The 27,270-nt window shown below is 37.1% G+C and overlaps 1 protein-coding gene and 1 pseudogene across 8 annotated transcripts in view; one reads left to right on the top strand and one right to left on the bottom strand.

Annotated features, from left to right (window-relative positions):
* Window positions 1–27,270, bottom strand: part of RUNDC3B (RUN domain containing 3B) — a 147,844-nt gene that overhangs the window by 92,730 nt on the left and 27,844 nt on the right. The gene's annotated exons all lie outside the window — the stretch shown is intronic.
* LOC101278027 (sugar phosphate exchanger 3-like) lies at window positions 14,845–16,567 on the top strand (annotated as a pseudogene).

The following is a 27,270-nucleotide window of genomic DNA, read 5'->3' on the forward strand; positions in this document are numbered from 1 at the left end:
AAGCAAATAACCAAGTATGTGGGAATAGTCTGTTTCAGAATTTTAGACATTCAAAACCATATAAAGTATTACAAAACTAAGATAAGAAAAATATTTCAGATGTTTCAAAACAGAAATAAACTCTCAAATGAAAAATAAGAGTAAAATAATAAACTACCAATATTAATCATGTAAGAAGACTAATATCAAGGGAGGAAAAAGGTCACTGATCAAAATGGGTTATATAAAAACTAGTTCCACATGATGTAAATAATTAGTTCTTTTCTATTCCAGACTAATTAAAAAAACCCACTCCACAAAAGAAGCAGGCAAGGCTTCCCTGGTGGTGCAGTGGTTGAGGGTCCGCCTGCCGATGCAGGGAACACGGGTTCATGCCCCGGTCCGGGAGGATCCCACGTGCCACAGAGCGGCTGGGCCCGTGAGCCATGGCCGCTGAGCCTGTGCGTCCGGAGCCTGTGCTCCGCAACAGGAGAGGCCACAACAGTGAGAGGCCCGCATACCGCAAAAAAAAAAGAAAAAAACAAGCAGGCAAAGGTCATAATAAAAATATTAGGAAAAAAGATGCATAAACATGAACTTACATTCAATCTCTTTGTAAATAAAAACAAATTAAAATAATAAAATGTTTTATATATTTCATATTAATAGAAGACCAAAAAAAGATATCTTCCCCTTAGCAAATTAAAACTTAAAAATATTAATAATATAATGAGGATATGAGAAAAATAACCACATATATTATTGTTGGTACAACCTTTCTGATAGACAATATAGCAACATATATTAAACATAGCATATATATCATAATGTGCATACCCTTTAATTTCAGTAATTACAATTCTAAGAATTCATTAGCTATTATCATTAATATAAAATAATTTTAAAGAAATTAGAAAACTATGTAAAAAAAATTTTCAGTGATACATGACAGTATGTTTATGAAAGGGAAATTTGGTAAAAAACTTTGGTAAGCAAAAAGGATATTAATTATGGTTCATTCATACAATGGAATATTATATATTTGTTTAAAAATGAAATGGAAATATACACACGGAAATAGAAAACAGATGCTCAAAATCTTGTACATCAATGTTACAACAGTACTAGTTATAAGAGAAAAAATGGAAACAATCTAACTGTCCATTAAATGATTAATGGAGGGACATCCCTGGTGGCTCAGTGGTTAAGAATCCGCCTGCCAATGCAGGGGACACAGGTTTGATCCCTGGTCCGGGAAGATCCCACAAGCTGTGGAGCAACTAAGCCCGTGCTCAGCCCGCGTGCCTTGAGCCCGTGCTCCACAACAAGAGAAGCCACTGCAATGAGAAGCCCGCGCACCGCAAGGAAGAGTAGCCCCCGCTCGCCACAACTAGGGAAAGCCTGCGCGCAGCAACGAAGACCCAATGCAGCCAAAAATAAATAATTAAATTTTTAATTTATTTATTAATAATAAATTAATTAAAATGATTAATGGTTACACAAAATGTGGTGTGTCTATATAACGAAATATTAGCCATAAAAAGGAATGAAGTACTGGTACCTGTACAACATGGACGAACCTTGAAAACATGCTAAATGAAAGAAGCCAAACATAAAAGCCACATATTTTATGATTTGATTTACATGAAATGTCTAGAAAAGTAAATCCATAAGGACCAAAAGTGTATTAGTGGTTTCCAGGAAATGGTGGGGAGGAGAGCAGAGGAAGTGAGTGCTTAGTGGGTATACATTTTTTTTGTAAAGAAATTTAATTTTATTCTAAGAATTTGAAATAGAGGGATTTAATCAGAACTGGGCTTTCTTTTCTTTCCTTTGTACTTTTTTTTTTTTTTTTTTTACTTTGGCTGTGCTGGGTCTTCGTTGTGGTGCGCTGGGTCTACGTTGCGGCGTGCAGGTTCTTCATTGCTGTGTGTGGGCTTCTCTGGTTGCGGCGCACGGGTTCCAGAGCGCGAGGATTCAGGAGTTGCCGAGCGCAGGCTTAGTCGCCCAGCAGCATGTGAGATCTTAGTTCCCCGACTAGGGATCGAACCCACGTCCCCTGAATGCTAAGGCAGTTTCTTAACCTCTGGACCACCAGGGAAGTCCCTAGCGTTTCTTTTCTTTTTTTTTTTTTTTTTTGCGGTACGCGTGCCTCTCACTGTTGTGGCCTCTCCCGTTGCGGAGCACAGGCTCCAGACGCGCAGGCTCAGCGGCCATGGCTCATGGGCCCAGCCGCTCCGCGGCATGTGGGATCTTCCCGGACCGGGGCATGAACCCGTGTGCCCTGCATCGGCAGGCGGACTCTCAACCACTGCACCACCAGGGGAGACCCCTAGAGTTCCTTTTTAATGTAATGAAAATGTTCTGGAACTGACAGTAGTGATAGTTTCACAACACTGTGAATACTAAAATCCAAGGAATTGTACACTTTAAAATGGTTAAAATGGTGAACTTCATGTTATTTGAATTTAATTTCAAGTCTTAAAATACTAATAAAACAAAATGAAATGGAAAAATATAATAAGGCCAATACTAAGGGCAAAATACAGGTCATAACGAAGAAAATACACATATTGTCTATGTATATACATTCATATGTATATACGCAGATAATTTACATGACAGATACACAAAAAGTTGCCAGCTGCAATTATATCTGGTATTTCTGGAAGTTTTTATTAATACTTCCTATGGCTTTATATTTGATCCTCTTGTTATTTTTACATGGAGTAGGGGTAAGAGGGAAGGCCAAAAAAGACTGGCAGTCCAAGAACACAAAAAGTATATATATACAGAAAGGGGTTAAATTAAGGAATCGTGCTAGAGGTTTATAATTTTCTTTCTATCTTTCTTTTTTTTAAAACATAGTAGAACATTAACAAGAATACAAACAAAGTCAAGTAGTCTACATGGCCAGTATGGGCTAAAATCTTAAAAAGAAGAAAGAGGTTTTTCAAAAGGCAACAGAAAAACAAGAAATGATAAGGGCTATAAGCTTAGAAGTAAATAAAAGTTTAGGAATATGATTTTAATCAAAAAAGCTACATGAAGAATATGGAAATCTGAGTGACACTTAAATTTTTCCAGTTACCTTTTTTGTTCTAACCATACTTGCTTTAGAGACTAAAGCTCTCTGTTTTTAGAATCTACATAGTTGTTAATTACTACCAAACCTTAAATTTACTATATTATATATAGGTTAATTTTATTTCCTATACAATTTAAGACACTGAACCAAATTTACCATGCTACATATAACCCTGGATGCTTCAAGCATTTTTTGAATATTATGATTTCCTGAGATACAAAATCTGCTGAAGGTTTCCTACATTTCCAAGTATATAATGGAAGTACATTCCAAGTGCAAAGTGGCCTTGTCCACTGTCTAAAAGCCAAACTTTGGTAACCGTCGGAGCCACTTTCTTATCTATTGTATCATATTTTTTTGGCCGGAGTAGGCGGGTTTTATTGGGTGAGTTCTTATGTTACAACAGAAACAATTCAAGTCTCATTTTGTGTGCAAACCAAGAATCAAAAGTTGGAAAACCTTCAAAAATGAACAAAGAAAATTCAAAAGCCAAATGGATAGGTTTATCTTTACCCATTGTTTCTAAAAGTGTTATTACTACACTTCAAAAGGTGGCCTCATGGGGAGGTAACTGTTTATCATTTAAGTCAGGAAGAGCTTTGAGGTTCAAGCCAGTGTTCCTGAACAATGCTTAGGTATCATAACAGTTCAACTGGATTGGAGAAATTCTAAAATGTCAAGTCACAGGCGTTCTACCTTATTTTAAGAGTCTGAATCCAGATACTATCAGAGAAAAAAACAAAAACAAAAAAGCCCAAAAAAACCAACCCAGAGTTTAGTACTCTGGGGCTCAAGAAGTAGGAATTTCTCAGAGTTCTGTTTTCCAGCAAATATTCACTATGTGCCTACCATATCCCAGGCACTGTTATAGAAATGTGGGATACATCAATGAACAAAACAGACAAAGGTCTTTACCCTAACGAAGCTTACATTTTAGCAGAGGTAAAGGAATATAATAAACAATAATCATAATGAGTAAATCTCGTAATATGTTAGAAGCTAAGACTTAAAAAAAAAAGTAGGACAGGGGCTTCCCTGGTGACGTAGCGGTTAAGAATCTGCCTGCCAATGCAGGGGACATGAGTTCGAGCCCTGGCCTGGGAGGATCCCACATGCTGCAGAGCAGCTGGGCCCATGCACCACAGCTGCTGAGCCTGCGCTCCAGAGCCCGTGCTCTGCCACAAGAGAAACCACGACAAAGAGAAGCCCGCAGACCGCAATGAAGAGTAGCCCCTGCTCACCGCAACTAGAGAAAGCCCACACGCAGCAGCAAAGACCCAACACAGCCAAAAATAAAAACAAATAAATTAATTAATTAAAAAAAAAAAGTAGGACAGGGAAAAGAGGTCAGAAGTGCTTGGGGTGAAAGGAGGAAAGGTGAGTTATAATTTAAAATATACTGCTAAAGCAATTATACTCCAGTAAAGATATTAAAAAAATAAAATAAAATAAAATATGCTGGAAGGGTTTAGGCTTCAATGAGCAGTTTTGAAACAGATGGGGAGTTAACCATTTGGATATCTAGGAGAAGTGCAATGGTGCTCTATGACAGCAATGTGTCTGGTATAGTCAAGAAAAAGGAAAAGACCCATGAGGCTAGAGCACACCAATTTAAAAACAAAAAAAGGATTCTCTGTACATAAGTATAATGGGGAAACAATGTTTGGAATCAAGACGAAAATCTAAACTGAATGTGAGTCAGCAAGCCCAATGTTAGTAAGTATAATTAGCAGATTAATTCATAGGAAATTTGATATATTCAATAGTATGTCATTATATTTGGTCATTTTTTCTTCAATTAGTAGTGTATTGCTAATTGATAGGCTTTAGTCCTCTACGATACTCAGAAGATTTTTCATTTTAATCAGTTATTTTCCATATAACCTTTACAAAATTCGCTACTGTATCCCATCCCCACACCACCTAGCTGAAGTTTACAAGATTGTTTCCTTTTTTTTCAAGATTGTTTCTGACCACTTTACTGCTAAATTTCATATTTTTCTTAAACTGTCTGGTCTACAATACACTACTATAATCAAAGTCACAGATGACATTTTAAAAAATGAAAAATTTTTTTAGACATTTGCTGTATTTTATAAGCATTTTAATGACTGTTAACTCTATGTGTAAATGATTGTTGAGATATTTTATACCACTATCTTGATTAGTTTTTTGGTGGACTGGAATATTTCAAATGTTCTTTCTTCCAGAAAAGTGATATCCTTCTTGATATTTACATATATCTTATGCTTAACATTTTTAAGGGAGATTAGAGTAATTTAATCAACAAAGAATTCAGTATGTGTGGGCAAGATTTTTTTTTTTTTTACAGGAAGCAGACTTTATTTCACATCATTTACCAAAGTAGCATCCAGAGATGGTGAATAGACATAACATTTTCCTAGTGTCCAGAGATGGTGAATAGACATAAATATAACATTTTCCTTGAAAATAAGTTTAACAAATTTTTAAAAAGAATGATTAACGAGCTTCTTTTTTTAAATTGAAATATAGTTGATTTACAATATTGTGTTAATTTCTGCTGTACAGCAAAGTGATTCAGTTATACATACGTATCTTTTTTAATATTCTTTTCTATTATGGTTTATCACAGGATATTGAATACAGTTCCCTGTGCTATACAGTAGGACCTTGTTGTTTATCCATTCTCTATATAATAGCTTACATCTGCTAACCCCAAACTCCCACTCCATCCCCTTCCCAAGGCTCTCCCCCTTGGCAACCACAAGACTGTTCTCTATGTCTGTGAGTCTGTTTCTGATTCATAGATAAGTTCATTTGTATCATATTTTAAATTCCACACATAAGTGATATCATATGGTATTTGTCTTTCTCTTTCTGACTTACTTAATTTAGTATGATAATTTCTTGCTGCATCCATGTTGCTGCAAATGCCATTATGTCCTTCTTTTTTTAAAATTTATTTTTATTTTTTTCAATCTCCCATAAAAAATGAAATTTTAATTTTTATTTGAGGTACTTTTACACCCCTTTCTTGTGTGGAGCCTTCCCTGACCCATCCAAGCAGAAAGGATTATTCATCCTTTTGCACTACATCACCCTCATTAATAGTTCTACTATGACTCAACGACACTATTATACATCATTATTTCTTAATGTATCCTCCCTTTGCCCTCCAAAACTGAGTTTCATGTGAAAGCATGCCTGATTAATCTTCGTATCCCATCCCCTAGCACAGGGCCTACATGGACTGCTAAATAAGAGAATGAATGGGATAAAGAGAATAGGGTGTGTATGTGTGGAAAAGATTAGGGGAAAACAGAAAAAAGAGGAGGGCATTCGTACAATGTCAAATTTAAAGCATCTGCTCCAGAAAAAGTATAGGGAACTCACACTATGACTCATTTCCAAAGCAGAGGAAAAGTGAGTTACATTTAGCCAAGAAACATGTGAAGGGCTGATAGTAAAGGAATTTTCCTTGGGGTTTCCTTCTACTGTCCTTTATGAAAAACTACTCAACTTCCTAATAAAGTAAGTCGGGATCAATAAGGGGTAATTTTAAGTATTACAATGAAAGAGCGGGATCCTTGCCATTTTAATATGTTTTAATGGAAAGTGATAAAATTTGAGGGAGTTATAAATATATATTTTAACCTACAGTAAATTTACCGTTGGTATACAGTTCTATGATTTTTTTTAAATGCAAGCAGTCATGTGACCATGTCCATAAGACACATAACAGTTCCAACCACCCAAAAAACCTCCTTCATGCTGACACTATATAATCAACACCCCCAAACCCTAACCCCTGATAACCAGAGAAGTCTGACACAATAATTCAGCTTTCTCTAGAATGTCATATAAATGGAAGCATACAGTATCTAACCTTAAGAGTTTCACTTCTCTCACTTAGCATAATACATTTGAGAATCACGCAGGTTGTTGTGTGTAGAAAGAAGTTTTTTCCTTTTATCGCTCACTTTGTACATTGTATGGATATATAACAGTTGGTTTATCTAGTCATCACATAAAGGACATGTGGGCTGTTTCCAGTTTTTAGTGATTATGAATAAGGCTGCTATGAACAGGTCTTTGTGTAAAGATAAGTTTCCATTTCTCTTGAGTACAGGAGTGAGATTTCTGGGAAACTATTCTGCATTCCCACCAGTAACACATGAGAGTTCCAATTTCTCCACATCCCCACTACAACTTGGTATAGGTGTGCAGTAGGGCCTGATTGTGGTTTTAATTGCACTTCCCAAGTACCTAATGATAATGAGCACATTTTCATGTGTTTCCTTGCCATTTGTGTATTTTCACTGGTGAAGTATCTGTTCGAACCTTTTGCCCATTTTTAAATTGGGTTAGTTCTTTTCATAATATTACATGTTTATAGTTCTTGGGATATCCTGGACACAAGCCCTTTGTCAAATATGTGATTCGCAACTATTTTCTCCCAGCCTATGGCTTGTCTTACTCTCTTAACAATGTCTTCTGGAAGACAAAAGTTATTAATTTTGATGAGGTCAACACTTCATTATTTTTTGCTTTTATGGATTATGCTTCTATTGTTTTATCTAAAATCTGTTTGCCTAATTGAATGTAACAAAGATGTTTTATATTCTTAAGGTTTTTATACTTTTACATTTAGTCTATGATCCATTTTGAATTAATTCTTTTATGTGGTGTGAGGTATGACTCATAGTTCATTTTTTGCATACAGTAATCCCATTGTTCCAGCACCATTTGTTGAAAAAGATTATCAATTCACCAGTGAATTGCCTTTTCATCTTAGCCAAAACCAATCAAGCATATTTGTGTGCCTCTATTTCTGGACTCTGTTCCATTCCACTGATCTATATGTAAAAGCTTTCACCAATAACACACTCTTTTAATCATTGTATCCTGACCATCTTGAAATCAGAGAGCTTGAGTGTCCAACTTTGTTCTTCCCTTGTGAAATTGTTTTGACTTTTCTACTTACTTTGTTTAGCCATTTATAGAATCTGCTTGATATCTACAAAAAAACCTGCTAAGATTATGAAAGTGCATTGAATCTATCGATCAATACAGACATCTTAACAATGTTAAGAACTGACATCTTAACAATGTTGAGTTTTAGAGGAATTATCTCGTCTAAAATGTCAATAGTACTAAGGTTGAGAAACCCTGCTGTAGACATCTGTAGATGCCTGCTACTGAATGTTTGTATCTTACTGAATGTTTGTGTCTCCCCAGTATTGAAACCTAATCCCCAAGATGACGGTATTTGGAAGTGGGGCGCTGAGGAGGTTATCACATCATAAGCCCTCACGAATGGGATTAGGGCCTTATAAAAGAGACCGAGAAAGAGCCCTCATTCCTTCCACCATGTGAAGACACAGCAAATTTCTGTTGTTTATAAGCCATCCAGTCTATGGTATTCTGTTAAAGTAATCCAAATGCACTAAGACCATTTAAGGAAGTTCTCTGCTCATACCTAGTTTACGGAGTAGTTTTATCATGAATTAATGTTTTTAGTCTGTTAATAAAATGAAATATATGAACTGATTTTCAAATACTGAAATGTCCTTGCATTCCAGGGCTTGATTTGTTAATATTTAATTGAGGATTCCAGTGTCTATTTCCATGAGGGGTAGTGGTATACAGTTTCCTTTCCTTGTAATATTTTGTCTAGTTTTGCATCAGGCTAATGCTGACCTCATAAGATGAAGTGGGAAATATTCTCTCCCCTCCTATTTTCTGGTAAAGATTGAGTGGGATTATTGTTATTTCTTTCTTAAGTTGTTGGTCACAATCAACAGTAAAACCATGTAGGCCTGGAGTTTCATTTGTTGGAAGGTTTTCAACTACCTGTTCAATCTCTTTAATAGATATAGGCCTAGTCAACTTATCTATTTCTTTGTAACTCTTGTTAGGATTTGTCTTTGAAGAAATTGGTCCATTTCATCCAAGTCAAATTTATGTGAAGAGCTGTTCATAGAATTTACTTATCCTTTGAATATAGGGTCTATAATGATATGTCCACTTTCATTCCTGATACTGGTAACTTGCGTCTTCTCTTTTTCTTGGTCACTCTAACTAGAGGTTTATGAATTTTATTGATTTAAAAAAAAAAACAGCCTTTCACATGATTGGTTTTATCTACTGTTTTTAATTTTATCAATTTCTGCTTTTATCTTTATTGTTTTGTTCCTTCCACTTGCTTTGGGTTTAGTTTCCTCATTTTTCTAGTTTCTTAAGGTGGAATCTTAGCTTATTAACTTTAAACCTTTCTTCTTTTCTAACATAAGCTTTTAATGACTTAAATATGCCTCTAAGCACTGCTTTAACTGCATCCCATAAACTTGGATATGATGCATTTCATTTTTCATTTAGTTCAAAATACTTGCTAATTTTCCTTGAGACTTCCTCTTTGACCCATGAGTTACTTACAATTTTTTTTTAATTCCCAAATATTTGGTGATTTTTCAGATCTTTCTGTTCTCAATTTCTAGTTTAAGTCTGTTACAGTCAGAGAACATATTTTGAATGATTTTAATTCTTTCAAATGTGTTAAGGTTGGTGTATGGCTCAGAATAAGATATTTCTGAATGTCCCATTTGCCCTTGAAAAGAACATACAACCTGCTGTTACTGGGTGGAGTGTTTTATTAATGTCAATTAAGTCAGTTCGTTAACAATGCTGTTCAGATCTCTTGTATTATTGATATTCTGTCTACTTGACCTACTGATTATCATGAGAAGAGTGCTATAGTTGATAAGTACAACTGTGGATTTTTCTGTCTTTAATCTCCAGTCAGTTCTACCAGCTTTTGCTTTTTGAAACTCTGGGGGTTTTTTTTGTTTTTGTTTTTTTGTGGTACGCGGGCCTCTCACTGTTGTGGCCTGCTCCCATTGCGGAGCACAGGCTCTGGACGCGCAGGCTCAGTGGCCATGGCTCACAGGCCCAGCCGCTCCACGGCATGAGGGATCTTCCCGGACCGGGGCACAAACCCATGTCCCCTGCATCGGCAGGTGGACTCTCAACCACTGTGCCACCAGGGAAGCCCTAAAGCTCTGTTTTATAAAAATATCTTTTTCTTTTAAACTATCTGTATCACTATATTAAATGTTTTTTTAAAAAATTAACATTTTTTTAATCCAAACAATCTCTTTTAATTGGTGTGTCTAGATGATTTATATTCAATGTAATTAATAATACAATTGGATTTAGGTCTACCATTTCATTGTTTTCCATTTATCCTTTATTCCCCCTGCCTTCTTTGGGTAATTTTAATATTTTCAGCATTCCATTTTAATTTATCTATTGGATTTTTACTGGATCTCTTAGCTGTTCTATAGTCATTGCTTTAGGGATTACAATGTAAAACCTAACCTTTGAGACTTTTGGGACAACATTAAATGCACCAACATTTGCATTATAGGGGTCCCAAAAGAAGAAGAGAAAGAGAGTGGGCCTGAGAAAATATTTGAAGAGATTATAGCCAAAAACTTGCCTAAAGTGAGAAAGGAAACACTCAGGTCCAGGAAGTGCAGAGAGTCCCATACAGGATAAACCCAAAGAGGAACACACGAGGACACATATTAATTAAAGTGACAAAAATTAAACACAAAAATATTAAAAGCAACATGGGAAAAGCAACAAATAACATACAAGGGAATCCCTATAAAGTTAACAGCTTATTTTTCAGCAGGAACTCTCCAGGCCAGAAGGGAGTGGCATGATATATTTAAAGTGCTGAAAGGGAAAAACCGACAACCAAGAAAACTCTACCCAGCAAGGCTCTCATTCAGATTCGATAGAGAAATCAAAAGCTTTGTAGACAAGCAAAAGCTAAGAGAATTCAGCACTACCAAACCAGCTTTAGAACAAATGTTAAAGGAACTTCTGTAGGCAGGAAAAAAAAAAAAGAGGCCACAACTAAAAACAAGAAAATCACAAATGTGAAAGCTCACCAGTAGAGGCAGCCATACAGTAAAAGTAGGAAATCATCCACACACAAATATGATATCAAAACCAACAGCCATGATAAGAGGAGAGTACAAATGCAGGAAATGGGACATGCATTTGAAATTAAGAGACCAGCAACTTAAAACAACCTTGTATATATATAGACTGCTATATCAAAACCTCACGGGAACTGCAAACCAAAAAACTACAATAGATACATACACACAAAAAAACCCCACCCAAACACAACACTAAAGACCATCATCAGATCACAAGAGAACAAAAAGAGGAACAGAAGAAAAAAGACCTACAGAAACAAATCCAAAACAATTAAGAAAATGGCAATAGCAACATACCTATCAATAATTACCTTAAATGTAAATGGATTAAATGCTTCAACCAAAATACACAGACTGGCTGAATGGATACAAAAACAAGACCCGTATATATGCTCTCAAGCCACCCACTTCACATCTAGAGACACACAGAGACTGAAAGTGAGGGAATGGAAAAAGGTATTCCATGTTAATGGAAATCACAAGAAAGAGTAGCAATACTCGTATCAGACAAAAGAGACTTTAAAATATTAAAATAAAGGTGTTACAATAGACAAGGAAGGACACTATATAATGGTTACAGGATCAGTCCAAGAAGAAGTTATAACAATTGTAAATATATATGCAACCAACATAGGAGCACCTCAATATATAAGGCAAATGCTAACGCCATAAAAGGGGAAATCAACAGTAACACAGCAATAGTGGGGGATTTTAACAACCCACTTACACCAATGGACAGATCATCCATACAGAAAATCAATACGGAAACATAGGCCTTAAATGACACATTACATCAATGGACTTAACTGATATTTATAGAACATTCCATCCAAAAGCAGAATACACTTTCTTCTCAGGTGCACATGGAACACTCTCCAGGATAGATCACATCTTGGGTCACAAATCAAGGCTTGGTAAATTTAAGAAAGTTGAAATCATATCAAGCATCTTTTCTGACCACAATGCTGTGAAATTAGAAATCAATTACAAGAAAAAAACTGTAAAAAGCACAAACACATGGAGGCTAAACAGTATGTTACTAAACAACCAATGGATCACTGAAGAAATCAAAGAGGATATTAAGAAATACCTAGAGAGGGCTCCTCTGGTGGCGTAGTGGTTAAGAATCCACCTACCAATGAAGAGGACATGGGTTTGAGCCCTGGTCCAGGAAGATACCACATGCTGCGGAGCAACTAAGCCTATGCGCCACAACTACTGAGCCTGTGCTCTAGAGCCCACAAGCCACAATTACTGAGCTCACATGCCACAACTACTGAAGCCCATGTGCCTACAGCCCATGCTCCGCAACAAGAGAAGCCACCGCAATGAGAAGCCCGTGCATCGCAACAAAGAGCAGCCCCCACTTGCCACAACTAGAGAAAGCCCGCATGCAACAACAAAGACCTAACACAGACAAAAATAAAATAAATACAATAAATAAATTTTTTTAAATACCTACAGACAAATGACAATGAACACACGATGATCCAAAACTTATGGCTCCTGGCAAAAGCAGTTCTAAGAGGGAAGTTTATAGCAATAAAGTCTTACCTCAGGAAACAAGAAAAATCTCAAATAAACAACCTAAACTTACACCTAAAACAACTAGAGAAATAAGAACAAACAAAACCCAAAGTTAGTAGAAGAAATAAAAAAGAACAGAGCAGAAATAAATGAAATAGAGACACAGAAAACAATAGAAAAGATCAATGAAACTAAAAGCTCATTCTTTGAAAAGATAAACAAAATTGATAAACCTTTAGCCAGACTCATCACGGAAAACAAAGGAGGGGGCTCAAATCAACAAAATTAGAAACAAAAAAGGAGAAGTTACAAATGACACCACAGAAATGCAAAGGATCATTAGAGACTACTACAAGCAACTATATACCAATAAAACAGACAGCCTAGAAGACATGGACAAATTCTTAGGAATATACAACCTTCCAAGACTGAGCCAGGAAGAAATAGAAAATATGAACAGATCAATCACAAGTAATGAAATTGAAACTGTGATTAAAAATCTTCCAACAAACAAAAGTCCAGGACCAGATGGCTTCACAGGTGAATTCTATCAAACATTCAGAGAAGAGCTAACACCCATCCTTCTCAAACTCTTCCAAAAAATTGCAGAGGAAGGAACACTCCCAAGCTCACTCTATGAGGCCACCAGGCCACCATCACCCTGATACCAAAACCAGACAAAGATACCACAAAAAAAGAAAATTACAGGCCACTAACACTGATCAACATAGATGCAAAAATCCTCAACAAAATACTAGCAAACCAAATCCAACGATACAGTAAAAGGATCATACACCATGGTCAAGTGGGATTTATCCCAGGGATGGAAGGATTTTTCAATATACACAAATCAAACAATGTGATACACTACATTGACAAACTGAAGAATAAAAACCATATGATCATATCAATAGACGCAGAAAAAGCTTCTGACAAAATTCAACATCCATTTATGATAAAAGCTCTCCAGAAAGTGGGCATAGAGGGAACCTACCTCAACATAATAAAGGCCATATACAACAAACTCACAGCTAACATCATTCTCAATGGTGAAAAACTGAAACCATTTCCTCTAAGATCAGCAACAAGACAAGGATGTCCACTCTTGTCACTTTTATTCAACATAGTTTTGGAAGTCCTAGCCACAGCAATCAGAGAAGAAAAAGAAATAAAAGGAATCCACACTGGGAAAGAAGAAATAAAACTGTCAGTGTCTGCAGATGACATGATACTATAAATAGAAAATCCTAAAGATGCTACCAGAACACTACTAGAGCTCCTCAATGAATTTGGTAAAGTTGCAGGATACAAAATTAATACACATAAATCTCCTGCATTCCTATATACTAACAATGAAAGATCAGAAAGAGAAATTAAGGAAACAATCCCATTTACCAATGCATCTGAAGTCAGAAAGAGAAAAACAAATATCGTATACCACTGCATCAAGAAGGATAAAAAAACCTAGTAATAAACCTACCTAAGGAGGCAAAAGACTTGTATTCAGAAAACTGTAAGATGCTGATGAAAGAAATCAAAGATGACACAAACAGATGGAGAGATATACCATGTTCTTGGATTTGAAGAATATTGTGAAAATGACTATACTACCCTAAGCAATCTACAGATGCAATGCAATCTGTATCAGATTACCAATGGTATTGTTCACAGAACTAGAACTAAAAATTTTACAGTTTGTATGGAAACACAAAAGACCCTGAATAGCCAAAGCAATCTTGAGAAAGAAAAACGGAGCTGGTGGAATCAGCTAACTAACTTCAGACTATACTACAAACCTACAGTAATCAACACAGTAAGGTACTGGCACAAAAAATGGAAATATAGATCAATGTACAATGTTGGAAGTCCAAAGATAAATCCACACACCTATGGTCACCTTATCTTTGATAAAGGAGGCAAAACTTTATAATGGAGAAAAGACAGTCTCTTCAATAAGTGGTGCTGGGAAAACTAGAAAGCTACATGTAAAAGAATGAAATTAGAACACTCCCTAACACCATACACAAAAATAAACTCAAAATGGATCAAAGACCTAAATGTAAGGCCAGATACCATAAAAGTATTAGAGGAAATCAGTCGGAACACTCTTTGACATAGATCACAGCAATATCTTTTTGGATCTACCTCCTAGAGTAATGAAAATAAAAACAAAAACAAACATGTGAGTGGCGGAGTTGCAGGCACAGTGGAGTGAGCAGAGCAGCCGGCTGGAGCACGACGACTACTGCAGGACTCGGAAAGAAGAAACGATGTAAACCATTCATTATCCAGACTTTAAGGTCAAGGTGAGAAGGAAGGTCAGGAGGAACATGGCCTGGCCAAATATTTTTCAAAGCGGAACTTTGCTCTCCCGGTTCAGCCATCATCATGTGCTCATGTTCCTGCTCCCCTTCTTCAGTTACTCGTTGCTCCATGCATCAAGAAAAACACTTAGCAATGTCAAAGTCAGTATCTCTAAGCAGTGGACCCCAAGTGCTTTTAACAAGTCAACTGAACTGCCTGTAGAGATCTGGAGCAGCAACCTTTTGTTTCCCAGTGCAGAGGAAGCCATTCTTTTCCTCGGAACACTCGACACCGTTTTCCTCTCCTACGCTGTGGGCCTTTTCATCAGCAGTATCGTCGGGGATCAGCTTAATTTGTGATGGGTCCTGTCTTTTGGCATGTGCTCCTCTGCATTAGTGGTGTTTGTCTCTGGTACTCTCACAGAATGGCTGCATTTCTACAACAAGGGGCTGTACTGCAGCCTGTGGATCGTGAATGGCCTGCTGCAGTCCACTGGTTGGCCCTGTGTGGTTACTGTTATGGGCAAATGGTTTGGGAAAGCTGGACGAGGAGTTGTTTTTGGTCTCTGGAGTGCCTGTGCCTCAGTGGGCAATATTTTGGGACCGTGTCTAGCTTCTTCTGTTCTGCAGTATGGTTATGAGTATGGCTTTGTGGTGACAGCGGCTGTGCAGTTTGCTGGTGGGATCATCATCTTCTTTAGACTCCTCGTGTCACCCGAAGAAATTGGTCTCCCAGGTATTGAGGCAGAAGATTTTGAAGAAGATTTGCACAGGCCATTAATTAATGGTGCTGAAAATGAAGCTGATCCTAATTATTCAATCCAAGAAGGCAAGTCTGTTACCCAAGTCAAGGCGATAAGCTTTTACCAAGCTTGTTGCCTTCTCGGAGTTATAGCATATTCACTGGCCTGTGCCTGCTTGAAGTTAGTGAATTACTCCTTCTTCTTCTGGTTGCCCTTTTATCTGAGTAATAACTTTGGATGGAAGGAGGCTGAAGCCGACAAGCTGTCCATTTGATACAATGTTGGAGGAATTATAGGTGGAACTCTGCAAGGCTTCATCTCTTATGTGCTACAGAAGAGAGCCCCGGTGTTAGCTCTCAGTCTGCTTCTGGCAGTCGGGTCCCTCGTTGGATGTAGTTATTCTCCAAACAATAAGTCTATCAATGCACTTCTGACGGCTGTCACAGGATTTTTTATTGGTGGACCTTCTAATATGATTAGCTCTGCTATTTCTGAGGACCTGGGTCATCAAGAGCTGATCCAAGGGAGCAGTGAGGCTTTGGCGATCATCACAGAATAGCTGATGGAACCGGGAGCACTGGAGCTGCGGTGAGCCAGTATTTAGCGTCTTTGATCCAGGACAACCCAGGATGGATGTGGGTTTTCTACTTTTTCATTCTTATGACAATTTGCACAGTTCTATTTATTTCACCATTAATAGTGAGGGAAATATGCTATCTTACGCAAGGACGACAAGCTCGCATATTGAGTGAGTGACCAGTGCCCACAAAAGAACAAGAAAAATAGGAGACACATCAGGACTATTCCTTTTCATTCACCTTACTTTGGGGTTGTCTTAAGAGCTCCAACATAACCTCAGACTGTCAAGCCTCTTTCAACAGTGTCAGCCACCGTAGATGCTGACCAAAGTGAAGGCTGGGCTGTTTTTCTACACTACAGGAATAATTAATGATTTTTATTGCTGTTGTTTCATGAATGTACTGAATGGCCTATGAACCTGCCAGTGTCTTTGGTGGCCTGTGAAGGTTTATCCTTTTAACCGTAAATGCTGTATTGGACTCGGACCTAGTCCTCCAGCCTGGAAAGCCAAGTGACCACGAGGCATTCATGCATGGTTTGTACCAACGACATGCTCCACGAATAGAAAGGATCGTTGCATTTTGCTTGGTCACGAGTTTGCAGAGAGTGGCTCATCTCTGACGCATCAAATCCGGATAAGCACTCCAGCCAGGTCCAGTGTAAGCAAGCCTTGTACAGAGAATCCCTTTGTTAACCACGGTGGGGAAAAAATCACACTACATGCTGATTGGCTCTCACTCTGTATCTGCTCTAAAGTCATTCAGCTCCAGAAGCAGAAATACCTTCAAATGATTGCCAACTTGCTCTCCTCCGTCTTCATTCAGAATTCCCTTTGACTCCTGGAAGTCTTTAGTCTTCCTTTCAAGGACCATAATGTACCTCAACTGTGAACATTCCAGCGTGTAACTTACAACCAAAGCACTCAACCCCAGATTTGTTCTCTGGGAACTTTAGGATCCACTAGGAAGGTAATTGGCTTAGCCCTATTTTCAGAGGATTGATCTGTGTCACAACCAGGTTCCTTGCGTTACCTCAGCTGAAGACTAGAATTAGAGAAAGAAGAAAGACCTTTTGGCCCTGTAAGCGTTAAGTATGTGACACTGAATCACATTAATGGATTACTAAGGCCTGAGGCATATCTAGGTATCTATTCTTTAGAAGTTTGTAGAATATATGTCTTCAAAGCTGTGAATTTTATACTAATTATCAATATTTTAAGGTCATACTGTATATATATTTTAAATTATGGAAATTAACAGGCGAAAAATGTTCAATTTTGAGGACTGCCTAATTTGCATTGGGTTACGGAATATTTTTCAACCTCTTGCTCTATACTCTTAAATGTGGTGTGTTTATGAACTTGCTAATTTATTTAATCAAGCAGATTCCCAATCAGTTAATTGCTCATTACTGACAAAAAGGGAAAATACAAAACACAGAAAGGGAAAATAAACTGACTTTTATAATAAAAAAAAAACCAAAAAACAAATGTGACCTAATTAAACTTAAGAACTTTTGCACAGCAAAGGAAACCATAAACAAAATGAAAAGACAACCCACAAAATGGGAGAAAATATTTGCAAATAAAGCAACCTACAAGGGATTCATCTCCAAAATATACAAAATATATTCATGCAGCTCAATATAAAAACAAACAACTCAATCAAAAAATAGGTGGAAGATCTAAATAGACGTTTCTCCAAAGAAGACATACAGATGGCCAAAAAGCACACAAAAAGATGCTCAACATCACTAATTATCAGAGAAATGCAAATCAAAACTACAATAAGGGGCTTCCCTGGTGGCGCAGTGATTAAGAATCCGCCTGCCAATGCAGGGGACACAGGTTCAAGCCCTGGTCCGGGAAGATTCCACATGCCGTGGAGAAACTAAGCCCATGCGCCACAACTACTGAGCCTGTGCTCTAGAGCCCAGGAGCCATAACTCCTGAAGCCTGGGTGCCTAGAGCCCATACTCTACAACAAAAGAAGCCACCACAATGAGATGCCCATGCACCGCAACAAAGAGTAGCCCCTGCTCACCGCAACTAGAGAAAGCCCGCGCACAGCAACAAAGACCTAATGTAGCCAAAATAATAAATAAATAAAAAATTTTAAATACCTTAAAAAAAAAACTACAATGAGGTATCACCTCACACCAGTCAGAATGGCCATCATCAAAAAATCTACAAACAATAAATGCTGGAGAGGGTGTGGAGAAAAGAGAACCCTCTACACTGTTGGTGGGAATGTAAGTTGGTACAATCACTATGGAGAACAGTATGGGGGTCCCTTAAAAAACTAAAAATAGAACTACCATATGATCCAGCAATCCCACTCCTGGGCATATACCCAGAGAAAACCGTAATTCGAAAAGATAACATGCACCCCAGTGTTCACTGCAGCCCTATTTACAATAGTCAAGACATGGAAGTAACCTAAATGTACACTGACAGAGAAACGGATAAAGAAGATGTAGTACATATATACAATGGAATATTACTCAGGCATAAAAAAGAACAAAATAACGCCATTTGCAGCAACATGGATGGACCTAGAGATTATCATACTACGTGAAGTAAATCAGACAGAAAAAGACAAATATCATATGATATCACTTATATGTGGAATCTAATAAAAAATACAAGTGAGCTTATTCACAAAACAGAAACAGACTCACAGATCTTGAAATCAAACTTATGGTACAAAAGGGGAAGTGTCGGGGGAAGTGATAAATTAGGAGATCGGGATTAACATAAACACACTACTATATATAAAATAGATAATAAGGACCTATTGTATAGCACAGGGAACTCGACTCAATATTCTGTAATAATCTATATGGGAAAAGAACGGATATATGTATACATATAACATTCACTTTGCTGTACACCTGAAACTAACACAACATTGTAAAATCAACTATACTCCAATTAAAAAAAAACTAACCTTTAACAGTCTACTTACAGTTAATATTTTACCATTTCAAGTAAAATATATGACCACATAGGTCCCTTTACTTTCCCCTCTTTGTTTTAAATGTCATTTACACTATATATGCAAACACTGAAACCTCTCAAGAAATGTTGTAATTTTTGCTTTCAACAGTTATATTTTAAAAATCTTGAAGGAAAAAAATCTGCTATATTTTCTGTTGCTCTTTCTTCATTTCTGTTGCTCTTTCTTCATTCACAAAGTTCTAAGTTTCCTTGGTATCATCTCCTTTTGGTCTGAAGAACTCTAGTTAGCACTTCTTTTAGACCAGGTCTACTAGTAACAATTCTTACTTTTCCTTCATCTGAGTATTTCTTTATTTTGCCTTCATCTCTGAGGTATGTTTTCACTGCATACAGAATTCTGAGTTGGCAGTTCTTTGCTTTCAGAATTTTAAGATGTTCTTCCACTCTCTTCTGCGGTTCCTGATGAAAAACCTATAGTCATTTGAATTGTTCCTCCCTGTACATAATGTACTATATTTCTCTGTCTGCTTTCGAGATTTTTTCTCTTTTATTTTCAGAAGTTTAGTTATGATGTATCTTGGAGTGCTTAACTCTGAGTTTACCTTTTCAGAAGTTTGCTAAGCTTCTTGGACCAATAAGTTTATTCCTTTCCCAGATCCAGGAACTTATAGCTTTATTTTTTTTTTAACGTATTTTCTGCACCAATCTCTTGCCCCTCTCCTTCTGGGATTCCAAAGATGCAAACATTATATCTTCTGCTATTGTCCAACAGGTCCCTGAGGCTCTGGTTCTTCAGTTTGGATAATTTCTATTGATCTATTTTCAAATTCATACACAGCTCTATTATCTCCACTCTGCTATAGAACCCCACCTAGTAAATGTTTTCAGATATTTTGCTTTTATGTACTGAAATTTCCACGTGGTCCTTTATGAGGTTTTTATTTCTCAATTCAGAACTTCTATCTTTCTATTCATCTCAAGAATATTTACCTTACATCATGGAGCATGGTTTTAATGGTTGATTTAACATCTTTGCCTGATAACTTATCTCGGGATTGGCATCTTTGATTGTCTTTTCCTCTGACAATTGGTCATATTTTCCTGGTTCTTTATATGTGAAGTAACTTTAAGTTTTATATTGGATGTTTTAAATATTATCTTGACACTCTAAATCCTATTAAAATCCCTAAAATATGTTGATTTTTGTTTTGTTTTGGGTTTTTTTGGTAGGCAATAGACCCAGTTAGATTCAGATAGCCAAGTTCTTTCTTGCTTTATGTGGGCAGTGGTTACAATTTAAGTTCAGTTTGTAAAGCCTTAGCTATGCTTCTTTGGGCCTTACCGATATATATGCCGCTCTGGGATTTGGGTGGTGGTTTGTATCCTAGCTCAGTCCTCACATTCTTGGGTGTGAGGCCAGAACTTATGCTGGTCATTACATACAGAATTAGGGCATTCCCCTTTCCAGGGCTCTCTTCCCTGATAGACTCCAGCCCCCAGATCCTTCCTTTTCCTGCAACATTAATGTAAATAAAAAGTTTTAGAGTTTTAGCCTCTCACACTACGGCACAATCCTGGGCAACTCAAGCAGCTCTTGGGGAAAAGCAGCAAGAAAAAAGAGAAAAAATGGGAAGCCTCAATACTCTCTGGCTCACAGAGGGACCTTTTCCAGATACTCTGGCCAGAAAGAGAAGGTTACTGTTGGAGTCTTTGCTGTTGTCTGCATCCATAGCACAATTAAAGACAAAGGGCCCCTCAGGTTAAGGCTGAGGATATAGGAGGGAAAAAAATACAAAGGACACTCATTCCTATGATGGTTCTTCTTCAGATTTTGATCTCTCTCCCCAACCTGGCTGCTATTGTTTACTTTCCAAAGTATATAAGTAGTTGCTTGTTGCATTCTGTCCAGAGTTTTTAACTGCAATCGGTAGAAGAGTGCTGTGGGCTGAACTGATTCCCCCCAAAGTCTTATGTTGAAACCCTAACACCCAATGTGACTATATTTGGAGATAGGGCCTATAAGGAGGTAATTAATGTTAAATGAGGTCATAAGGGTAGGGTCCTGATCCTGTAGGATTAGTGTCCTTATAAGAAGGGACACCACAAAGCACTCTCATTCTCTTTCTCTCTGCCGTCTGAGGACACAGCAAGAAGGCAATCATCTACAAGCCAGGAAAAGAGCTCTCACCAGAATCTCAATCAGCCAGCACCTTGGTCTTGGACTTGCCAAGCTCCAGAACTGTGAGAAATAAATTTATGTTGTTTAAGCCACCCAGTCTGTGGCATTTTGTCCTGTCAGCCCAAGCATGCTAAGACAGAGAGTTAGGGTAGTAGTGGACTTACTCCACCTTCTCTAGCATCATAAGTTGAGTTAACTTTTTGAAGGCTATAGTATGGTAAAGTGTACGGCATACTAAAAGACATAAGATAAACAGAACCCATGCTGTCTGAAAAAGGATACAGTAGAAAAATCAGGCAAGTTTTCTTAGGAAAATTTCCAGAGCTAAGAAAATTGAAATGGATAGTTTAGAACGCAGTAATACATAGAAGAGGAAGGAGAAAATCCACCTATAGGAAAAGCTTATTAGGAACTGGCTAGAAGGGAATAAAGAGGAAACAGAAGAGCGCCACTGAAGTGGAAATTGAAATGGTTACTCAAGTAATAGTTTCAGTGGGTAATAACCAGAAATAGACCTCAATGTCAAGTAGAAAAAAACCTTGTATCTACAGGAACAAAAAAGTATTTAAAAGCCAGGGCTAGAGGATGGAAATGGGTGAATTTATGTATAAAAAGGGAAATAGGAAAAAGGATCTAAACTTAAAAAAATATATAATACATTATATACTGTATTACCTAAATATGAATATATATAATGTAGTGATTATATATTACTATAGCATTGTGATATATAATATACAGATATATACACCTGAGTATTTTTTAATTAAAATTTTTTTTAATTACATGACAATCGAAACTATCTAAAAGGAAATATTGAATACTTACTATTGGTGCCAGACTTGTTTTACCTCAACATTATACATTTTGACCATTAAGTTTAACTGTTCACTATAAAATCAACAACAAAGGGCAATGATAATTTTCAAAGAAAAGAAAAAGTTTTAGAACTCTCTTTAGCAATAGCAAGAATTTGTCTTTCAAGTGGGAAACATGTAATTATAGGAAAATCTTTCCTCCCAACACAAAACAAAAGGAAATTAGAAATGCTGGATAAAATATAATAGATACACTTTTAAACATAGCAAGCATACAAAAAACCCCACGGAAATACTTAAGAGGCCAAAAATGAAAAATAAACAGAAAATAAGGGAATTTACAAAAACCCTGAAACTGAATGCATCAAATAGACTCAAAATACAGACAGCAAAAAGAGACATATCTACCAGAATAACCTGATAAATCCATCAGAATAATAAAATAGTTCAAAATTTCTAAGTTATCAACAGATCAAACTGACAAAAATGTGACTAGCATTTGAAAAACATAATCAACAGTTAGAGAATACACATTCTTCTCAATATGGAACATTTATTAAAACTAATCATAAACTAGGCCATTAAGCAAATCTTACAACTTTCAAAAAAATCTGCCATACAGAACAAATTCTCTGACCATAATTCAATTAACATAGAAGTAAAAATGAAAAGCTATTTTCAGAAACATTAAAACTAAACTTCCAAATAACACTAAGCCAAAGAAGAAATAATAATGAAAAGTAGAAATTACTTAAAAATGAATATTAGTAAACATAATACATATCCAAACTTGTAAATGTAGCCAAAGCAGTATTTGGAGAGAAGGAAATCAACAAAGCCAAAAATTAATTATTTGAAAGACTAATAAAATGAACAAATCTCTGGCAATAGTGCTCATGAAAAAAGAGAAAAATAACTAATAATCAATATTAGGGATGCAAAAGGGGACATCTGTGTAGAAAATAATACCAGGTATTCACTAATGGAGCTTTTGTTTCGTTCTTTAACAGCAGACTGAATTAAATGCAGATGGCCCTCTGCATCCATGGATTCAACCAACCATGAACGGAAAAAAAAATTTTTTTAATTCCAGACAGTTCCAAAAAGCAAAACTTGAATTTGCCAGGTGCTGGCAATTATCTACATAGCATTTACATTGTATTAAGTATTACAAGTAATCTAGAGATGATTCATACTCTATGGGAGGATGTGCGTAGGTTATATGCAAATGCTACACCATTTTATATAAGGGACTTGTGCATCTGCAGATTTTGGTATCCAGGGGGTCCTGGAACCAATCCTCCATGGATATTGAAGAACAACTGTATACCCTATTGTTCAGAGGAGGGGGACAGCTGGCAAACAATGAGGGTAGGGAGTGGGTTTTTTTTAAAAAGCAGAATCTTAGCTTTTAACAATGCCATAAGGATGAATATGTGACTTATCTTTAGATCTCTTCAGTGAGCTTTGACTTTTTTAAACCATTCACAGTTGAATTCATCTACTTTAAGTGTGTCACACTGAAATGAAAAATGGCAACTCACTAGAGAGTAAATAATTAAGAGGATATAGAAGACATTGACAACTGTAGAACAGAACATAGAATAGAGAAATCAACAACCTAAACAGACCTATAAGCATTAAAGGAGGTAAATTAGCTGATAAAGTGCACTTGTGCATGCACACCGCCCCGCCCTGCTTGACCCAGTTTTTACTGGCAAATTCTCCCTAACAGATGATTGCAAGCTCATGCAAAATTCTTCCAAAGAATAATAAAAGATGAAACACCTTCATTTGTTTAATGAGGTGATATAATCTTGATAACAAAAACCAAAACAAGTACCAAACAGAAAAATGACAAATTTTGCTCATAAACTCAGAATCAAAACCAAATCCTAAATAAAGTATACTAAAACAATACATGAGGTTCAAGTTAGATTTTTCCCAAGTATATATGCATGAATTAACATTAGAAAAACTATTGATGCAATTCTTCACATTACAAAATTAAAGGAGACTGCTGGTTCCAGAAAAGATAAAGTAGATGTACTCTCCTCCGGTTAAATACAACCAAAAATCCTGGATATTATACGCAAAAAAAAACTGTAAGAAGATTCTGAAGGTGGAGAATAAAAGGAAGATTGTCTAGGGACCTTGGAACTCAAGAAATGACACAGCAGTTAAGTCCCTTTGCCTTGTCTATCCCAGACTGTGTGCTGGACAAAGCAGCAACCTGAAACCACAGACTTGCCTTTTCCTCTTGAGTTTTCTACATTAAATTTGATGGTGGAAACAAAAATTATAACACTAATTCTAAATGCATGTAGGGGAAATATCTAAAACAATTATAGATGAGGGAGAGTAATGTCTATGAAGAAAGGTAAGGTTTTTAAATTTCAGTCTGGAAAATGATGACACTAACAGACTGTGACAAGTTATGTATATATAATGTAATACCTAGAGCGACCACTAAAAAATATACACAAAGAAATATACTCAAAAAGACTAGAGATGAATAAAAATGGAATTCTAAAAAATTTTCAAGTAACTCACAGGAAAATAGGAAAAAGGAAACAGAGAAACCAAAACCAGAGGAAACAAACAGAAAACTACAAAATAAAATGGAAAGCCTATTGTATTTACCCACATTCTTGTTTACCATGTTTCTTCCTTCCTTTTAAAAGTTCCTTCTTTTATGACTCACTCCTGCTTAAAGAGGGTTCTTTAGCCACAGTTTTAGAGTTAAGTCTGCTGGCGATAAATTCCCTTAGTTTTCCGTCATCTGAGAATGTCTAGATATTCCCTTCATTACTGAAGGTTAATTCTGCTGGATATAGGATTCTGTGTGGACATTTTACTTTCAGCAGTTGACAGAAATGCTTCCATGGTTTCTGATGAGAAATCTGCTATCATTCAAATCGTTTTTCCCTTATAGACAAGATATCATTTCCCTCTGGCTACTTTTCAACATTTTCTCTGTCTTTATTTCTAAAAAGTTTAATTATAATGTGCTGTGGCATGTATTTCTTTGGATTTACTCGGTGATCCACTTAGGTTCTTGAATCTGTATGTTTACCTCTCTTGCCAAATTTGAGAAAATTTCAGCCATTATTTCTTGGAGTACATTTTCAGTCTTTTCCTCTTTCACCTCTCCTTTGAGGACTCTGATGACAGGAATTTTAGATCTTTTTTTACGGTCCCACAGATCCCTGAGGCTTTTTTTTTTTTTTCAGTCTCTTATTTCTAATTTTAGATTATTTTGAGTCTCTGTTATTTGATTAGGAAATTTCTATTGTTTTGTCTTCCAGTTCACTGATTCTTCTTTCCCCTCCATTTTCCTGTTGAGCCTATCCACTGAGCTTTTTAATTTAGTTTTGTACTTTTCCATATCAAAATTTCCACTTGCTTCTTTTTACCTTCTATTTCTTTGCTGAGGTTTTCTACTTTTTCACTTGTTTCAAGTGTCTTTGGAATTGCTCAGTGAAGCATTTTTATCATGACTGATCTGTGATCTTTGTCAGTAATTCTACCACCTTTTATCATTTCAGTGTTGACATCTATTGTCTTTTGTTATGCAACTTGTGATCTTCCTGGTTCTTGGTATGAAAAGTGATCTTCAAATGAAACCTGGATATGTTCATACTATGTTATGAGACTATGATCTTATTTAAACCTTCTGTTTATTTGTTTGTTTTAAATAATTAATTTATTTTTGGCTGCGTTGGATCTTCATTGCTTCGTGCAGGCTTTCTCTAGTTGCGGAGAGCGGGGGCTACTCTTTGTTGTGATGCGCAGGCTTCTCATTGCAGTGGCTTCTCTTGTTGCGGAGCATGGGCTCTATGTGCGTGGGCTTCAGTAGTTGGGGCAAGTGGGCTCAGGAGTTGTGGCTCACAGGCCCTAGAGCGCAGGCTCAGTACTTGTGGCACACGAGCTTAGTTGCTCTGCAGCATGTGGGATCCTCCCAGAGCAGGGATTGAACCCGTGTGCCCTGCATTGGCAGGCGGATTCTTAACCACTGCGTCATCAGGGAAGTCCCTAAACCTTCTGTTTTAACTGGCGTTCTATGACACTGCTCCATCAGGGGAAGGTCGGAGGGTGGAGGGCACCACATTTCATTACTGGCAAGTGGAGGGAGAAGTCCAAGTTTCCCGGTTGGCCTTCACTGACACTTGAAGGAGGGGTCCTCATTACCGCTGGGTGGAGGTGGGAGTACAGGCTGACTGACAATGCACTGAGGGTAGCCTTGTCACCCGCTGGGTGATGGTCAAAGATATAACTCTCCAATACACCTCTTCCGACACAACCTCATTACTGCTGAGTGGGGATGAAAGTCCAGGCTCTCCACTGACACACTGTGGGGGCAGGTGGGAAGAGAAGGCTCACAACCACCGAAAAGGGAAGAAGTGCCAGCTCTCTGCTTGGTCTTTCTTGATACCACACTGTGGTGGTGTTGAGGTGCCCTGTTACAGTCTCATGAGGGTGGACTTCTAGGTTCTCCATTCAGCCTCTTCAGGCCTGGCTAGGGGTAGTGCCACACTTTTTCTGTGGTATTTGACTAAACTAGAGCAGATACTGTCTAAAAGTGTTCTGTCTTGCCAGGCTGTTCTATTCCTGGTCCTTTCGCTAGAAAGAGCAGGTCCTTGTCAGACTGTGTGTTTGTGTGTGTGTACATGTGCTTGTTGATGTCTGCAAGCTACTGGCTTATCCAGTACTCAGTGTCAGATGTAAAGCAACCAGAAAATCCAAGAAACCCACCACCATGCCATTCTTAAGGTCCTGAAGTCCCTAGACTTCTCCCTACCTTTCAGAGTCTTGTGTTTTATAGGTCCAGGGTTTTGGGTTATAGTAAGTGGGAGAAATAGGGGAAAGTATGTTCACTTTATCTTCCCAGAAGTAGAATTTCAATTTTATAGCCACCTCATCTATCTCTAAAGTGAATGATGAAGAAAATAACACTTCATTTATTCCTTTCAAACTTGATCTCAGGCAACTAATTTAGAGAATCTAAAACATAAAACAAGCAATTTTTTAAAAGCCTTGGGATTTTACTTGGTCTTAATTTCAATGTGAACAAAAGTGTGATGCGGGAATCAAAAAGTCA

This window comes from Orcinus orca, chromosome 9 (assembly GCF_937001465.1).
Source record: "Orcinus orca chromosome 9, mOrcOrc1.1, whole genome shotgun sequence".
Taxonomy (NCBI): domain Eukaryota; kingdom Metazoa; phylum Chordata; class Mammalia; order Artiodactyla; family Delphinidae; genus Orcinus; species Orcinus orca.